Source organism: Falco rusticolus, chromosome 1, assembly GCF_015220075.1.
Source record: "Falco rusticolus isolate bFalRus1 chromosome 1, bFalRus1.pri, whole genome shotgun sequence".
Classification (NCBI taxonomy): Eukaryota; Metazoa; Chordata; class Aves; order Falconiformes; family Falconidae; genus Falco; species Falco rusticolus.
Window position 1 is genome coordinate 83,912,582 of NC_051187.1, and position 6,252 is coordinate 83,918,833.

General features: G+C 50.0%; 1 pseudogene; it reads right to left on the reverse strand.

Annotated features, from left to right (window-relative positions):
- Positions 1-2,675: 2,675 nt before the first annotated feature.
- Positions 2,676-5,933, reverse strand: LOC119151600 (annotated as a pseudogene).
- Positions 5,934-6,252: the final 319 nt, after the last annotated feature.

Here is a 6,252-nt window from a genome sequence, read left to right on the forward strand (position 1 = left end):
CCGATGGCGTGGCCTGCTATAGGGCATTTGGGGAGCCATTTCCCTGACAATGGCGTGTACTGCCCATCCGCGCATGTTCCCCATGTTGGAGCACTGGTTCCGAGGGGCACACACGATGGCCGCATGGTCCTTTGTCATGCACTGTGCATGCCTTGGCAGGTTCAGGTAGTTGTTCATGTCTGCATTTGTTCCCCAAAACTATGGCCATTCCTTGACCCTGGCTGATGCCTGGTTTTGGGTGGCTGTTTGGTCCTTGCCTGCTCCACAACTGCAGGGTTTTTGTCAGGTAGCTTTGCATCAAGCTCAGCAGGGATGCAAACAAGCTGTGAGACAGTCAGCCTACAGTATCGTCTCACACACCACCCCATGTTTCAAAGATTGTCGCTTCTTTGTCCATGGTGGTGGAAAGGTAGAGAAAATAGTAGTGTGGAAAAGAACATAGTTTATACAATTTTTACAACTGAAGTTTCACACTTAGACTGAAATGCCACGTGGATATGACTGACACCATCAAAAGATCAGGCAGATACAAATTGCATACTTGAAACAGCACGTTGGGTCAACTGTACAAAACATGGAATTAAACATGGGAGGAACAATAACAATGCGCCACCACATAACATATAGAAAAGGATGCGTTTGACCCATGGGGTACCTAGAGGCCAAAAGAAAGGATCCAATTCCCAACTCTCTGGACAGGTCTGGACAGGGACATGGGCCAGATTTCATATTACTGAAGTAATATGCTTAACAACTTGTCCGTTATCATAATTTTTTAAACAATAATTAGAATAATTTAGTTTACCACAGACACCCCCTTCTTCATCTAGCAGGTAATCGAGAATATTTTGGTGTTAGAATATTGCTGTTTGCATCTGCATGGCCTGATCTGCCAACAGATCTTGGGCATGGACAGTCTTATTGGTGATAATTTCTAGGATGGCTTGTGTCCTGGTTTCAGCTGGGATGGAGTTAAGTTCCTTCTTAGTAGCTAGGAAAGTGCTGTGTTGTGACTATGATGTGAGAACAATATTGATAACCACACTAATGTTTTTAGTTGTTGCTGGGTAATGTTTATACTAAGCCAAGGACTTTTCGGTTTCTTGGGCCTTGCCAGCCAGAGTGCTGGAGGGGCACAAGAGACTGGGAAGGGACACAGCCACGTCAGCTGACCTGAACCAGCCAAAGAGGTATTCCATACCATGGGACCTCCATACTCCATACCGTTGGAGGGTTAGCTTGGGGGGGATCGTTGCTTGGGGACTGGCTGGGCATCGGTCAGTGGATGGTGAGCAGTTGTACTGTGCATCACTTTTTTTTTTTTCCTTTTCCCTTCCTTTGGATTTTACCCTTTTTTACCCCACCTTTCCATCCTAATTGTTATTATTACTGTTATTTATTATTTTAATTGTTTATTGTCATCATCATCGTTGTTGTTGATTGTTGTTGTTGTTATTACTGTTGTTCTTATCTCTTTATTCTGTTTAAATTATTAAATTGTTCTTATCTCAACCCTCGAGTTTTACATTCCTTTCTGATTCTCCTCCCCACCCCTCCAGGTGGGAGGGAGTGAGCACAGGTGCCTGAGTGGTGTTTGGTTGCCAGTAGTGTTTGGTTGCCGGCTGGGGTTAAACCACGACAGCTTGTAACCGTATGATGCAATTTTAATTATAGATAGGTTCTCAAACACCACTAGCCAGTTCATTAGGGCTCCAAGTGCTATTGGATAATTGAACATGAGTCTGATTCCACTTGCCCTTATACCCTGAACAACTATGAGGTTTACACTCTGTGGTTATACAACCTTAACCAGGTGATAACGTCCATTCACAGGTGCTTTGTCCCAACCATACCCCCTTCTCTTTAGTCCAATTTAAACAACCACACCATTTCTGTACCAAGGCTCCTTGCACCACCCTGTCAGGGGGTGGTGTCCCAATCAACACAGGCTTTATCACCTTAAAAGGACCTCTGAGCACTATCAGTTGTCTATGTATGGTGCATTCAGCCTCTCACAGGGCTAAGCTGATCACAAACAAACCCTTTTCCCAGGTGGAATAATGTTTCTTGGCATCCTTAAAGCTGCGAGAGTAGAACCCAACAGGTCGAGTGGGTCCTTCAGGGCCCTTTTGCCAGAAGTGTATCGATAATCCCGACTGGGCAAAACCCCATTGAGTTTGGACTGGGTCAGAAGGGTGGACTGGGCCACGAGCCGGGTGGTTAGCAGCCTCAAACACTAACAGCTGGATAGATGCTACAAGCTTGGCAAATTTCAGCATGGCAGCTGTTAATGGGCCTGAGTTAGCATTAAGCATTTAATAGTCTGCAGTTTGTATCCATTTTCCATTTGGTTTACGAATAGGCCATACCAGGGAGTTAAAAGGAGGGTGGGCTGGAACTACAATTCCCTGTTTCCTTTAACTCCTCCAATACTGGGGTTATCCCTTCCTGTGCCCCTAAGGGTAATGGAGAGGGTTTGACATTCATCAGTTATGAGGGAGGGAGCAAAGGTGAGGCGTGTAATAGCCATGTATCTATAGATGGGGTGCCAAATGTCCAATTCCTCCCCTTATCATCAATCCACACTTTACCTTCAGAACATGGAGTCCTAAAAGGTTGAGCGGGAATGGCCCCGCAACCATCGCTACTGGAGTGGCTGTACCCTCCCCAGGTAATCACAGACCAACAGTAGCCAATGTTTGCGCTTGAACATTACCAAAAGCATCTGCAACAAACATACACTGCTTAGACAAAGCCATGCTGCTCTGTGCCACATCTTCAGCTTTAATAGCTGAAATTTCAGCTCCAGTATCTACCAGGAACATCATTGGTACCAACTTAGGTTCCACAGAACAAGTTACTAACAGAACACCTTGATGATTTTCAGTGAGCTGCCTCATATATACCCACCCTTCACTCTCCCACTCACAACAAGGGGCAAAGGCATTAGTTTGCTGTTGGCCTAGGGATGCAGTTGGCTTTGCTAAGGGGGCACTAGGAACTGGGCTCTCATTCTTAACTGGTAGACTTTCAGGCCACCCTGACACCAGCTTCTCCAGTTTGTCAGTTGGCAACCTGTTCATAAGATCTTGGGGAATACCCTTCCGCCACCCCATGGTCCACAGACCCTTACATCTGTGTCCTCTCTCTCTCCCACTTGGTGATGCTATGAAAGGCATCCTTTTATTGTTAGTTGGGTGTGGGGGATGTTTCAGTTCTGTGCACCTTAAACCTTCTCAGTCCATTTTGTGCATGGAACACTGACAGAGCCATATTTTCATCCAAAATTTATTAAATCATGAGCAACTTCTCCCCAAGTCTACATTTTCTTTTCCAGGAATTTGCGATTAGGGATCGTTATTCCTTCTAGTGCAGCAATAACCCTTTTGCCCTGGGACATTGACTGTATTTTCCCCTGTAATTGAAGACCTGTCTAGTTTAAGGAGTCAGGGAGGCCCCTTATGAGAGCAGTCATTCATTCTGGGTTGACCGCTATCATCATTGGAGATTACTGTTTAGGTCTAAGCTCCTGGTCATAAAACATTTGCAGACATGCTGCCTTCTGCACATTTTCTACTAGTTGGTCAACTGACACTATACCAGCAAGGGGATCCCCTGTTTCCAAAGGGTTAAGACCACCAAAGCAAGAAGCTGCTCTTTGTATCAGGGACCAGGGCACACGGTAGTTCCCAGTGGTCATGAACACTCCTGCCCCCCAGTAGCCCTCAGCTTCCTTTTGGCTTAACAATATCTGATACCCCCGGACAATTACACTCTCCAAACACATTCTGTCTCTGACACCTTAGGAGTCTGGCCACACACTTTTTTCAATTTTGCTAATTCAGTAGCAGAATACGGAACTTCTTTAGTAGTAATTTGAGGGAATTCATCCTCATCATCTTCCTATTTAAACTCAGTGTTAACCAAGAGCCGCAGAGAACAGATGGGGATATCCAGTTGTCCAATTCTGGTACTTAATCCTCCAATTAACTATTGGAATATGCAATAAGCTTTTAAGGCAGTGGAGAACTGTCCTCACCCAAGAGAAGCTGCTCTTTCAAAGCAGATTGTAAATAATCTGCCTGCGTTCCTTCCTCTTTCAGTTGTCCCTTCAAGTTCCCTACTTGTCCTTGCAAAGCCTGGACCAGATATTGCAAAGCTTTTATGATTTGGGGTTCTGCCATGCACTGTTGTTCTCAGGCCTAGGCTGGCACCTGGAACAGGACAGATAATGGCTGCTCCTTCCCCAGAGCGCAGTCCTGCTCCCCTCAGGACAGCACCCAAAATGGCTGCTCCTTCCCCAGAGCGCAGTCCTGCTCCCCTAAGGACAGCACCCATAATGGCTGCTCATTCCCAGAACGCATTCTGGCTCCCCTCAGGACAGCACCCAAAATGGCTGCTCCTTCCCTAAAATGCAGCCTGGCACCCCTCAGGACAGGACAGATAATGGCTGCTCCTTCCCCAGAGCGCAGCCTGGCTCCCTTCAGGACAGCACCCATAATGGCTTGTCCTTCCCAGAGCACAGAATGGCTCCCCTCAGGACAGCACACATAATGGCTGCTCCTTCCCTAAAGTGCAGCCTGGCACCCCTCAGGACAGGACAGATAATGGCTGCTCCTTCTACAGAGCACAGCCTGGCTCCCCTCAGGACAGCACCCATAATGTATACTCCTTCCCTAAAATGTAGCCTGGCACGCCTCAGGAGAGCACCCATAATGGCTGCTCCTTCCCCAGATCGAAGCCTGGCTCCCCTCAGGACAGCACCCATAATGGCTGCTCCTTCCCTAAAATGCAGCTTGGCTCCCCTCAGGACAGCACCCATAATTACCACTCCTTCCCCATAGCGCAGACTAGCTCCCCTCATAACAGCACCCATAAAGGCTGCTTCTTCCCTAAAGTGCAGCCTGGTACCCATCAGAACAGGACAGATAATGGCTGCTCCTTCCCCAGAGCGCAGCCTGGCTCCCCTCAGGACAGGACAGATAATGGCTGCTCCTTCCCTAGAGCGCAGTCCTGCTCCCCTCAGGACAGCACCCAAAATGGCTGCTCCTTCCCCAGAGCGCAGTCCTGCTCCCCTAAGGACAGCACCCATAATGGCTGCTCATTCCCAGAACGCATTCTGGCTCCCCTCAGGACAGCACCCAAAATGGCTGCTCCTTCCCTAAAATGCAGCCTGGCACCCCTCAGGACAGGACAGATAATGGCTGCTCCTTCCCCAGAGCGCAGCATGGCTCCCCTCAGGACAGCACCCATAATGGCTGCTCCTTCCCCAGAGTTCAGACTGACTCCCCTCAGGACAGCACCCATAATGGCTGCTCCTTCCCCAGAGCACAGACTGTCTCCCCTCAGGACAGCTCCCATGGAATGCTCCGGCCCGGGGCTGCCTGCACCCGGGGGGTGTGGTGTGGTGGTTCTCGACGTGGCACCTGTTGTGTGCGGAAGGCCTGGTTGAGGGAAATGCTGCCAGTCATGGACGGTTACTGGCGCGAGGTGTTCAGAAGAAAACAGCCATAAGGGAAGGAAGGACAAGGAATGATGGGACTCAGTGCGCGCTGGGACAGTGTCGCAAGAGACAGTGGTCGCCAGGGGCCCGCAGTTCCTCCTGGCAGCAGGGTGGTTCCCGGCTAGCCCCTCTCTGCCCGGTGGCGCGGCCTGCCAGAAGTCGCTTGGGGAGCCATTTTCCTCACAGTGGCTCGTGCCACCTGCGGGCAGCCTGCACCCCGCCTCTGCGCGCTGGGTGGGGGCGGGGGCAGGGTGCACGTGGCGGCCGCATGGCCTGTTGTAGTGGGCTGTGCACGGCTGGGTGAGCTGAGGCGAGCGGCCTTGTCCGACTGTAGCCCTAAAACACCACAGTGGTGCCTGGGCCTGGCCGGTGCCTTGGTTCGGGCGGCAGTTGGCTCCGAGTCTGGCCTGTGGCTGGTGGGGGGCCTCATACCGAGCCCGGTGGGCTGTGAACTAGCTGTGAGACAGCCCGCTCGCAGCATGGGCTCCCACATGATTTCAAACTCCAGAAAGAAATGCACTGTGTCACCACAGGTAGAAGCAGCCTGCACCCCGGCCCGCCCCACCCCCCCACCCCCCCCCCTCCGAGATGGAAGAGATGCAGGCAGATCAGAGGGACTATGAAATGGTGCAGGTCTACACGTAAGGAAACTGAGGACAACTATTATAATCAGTCATAACTTGGGCAGACAGAGTAGTTGGGAAACAATTATCTGAGTTTAAAACCGATAGTGCTGAATTGCTAGCACT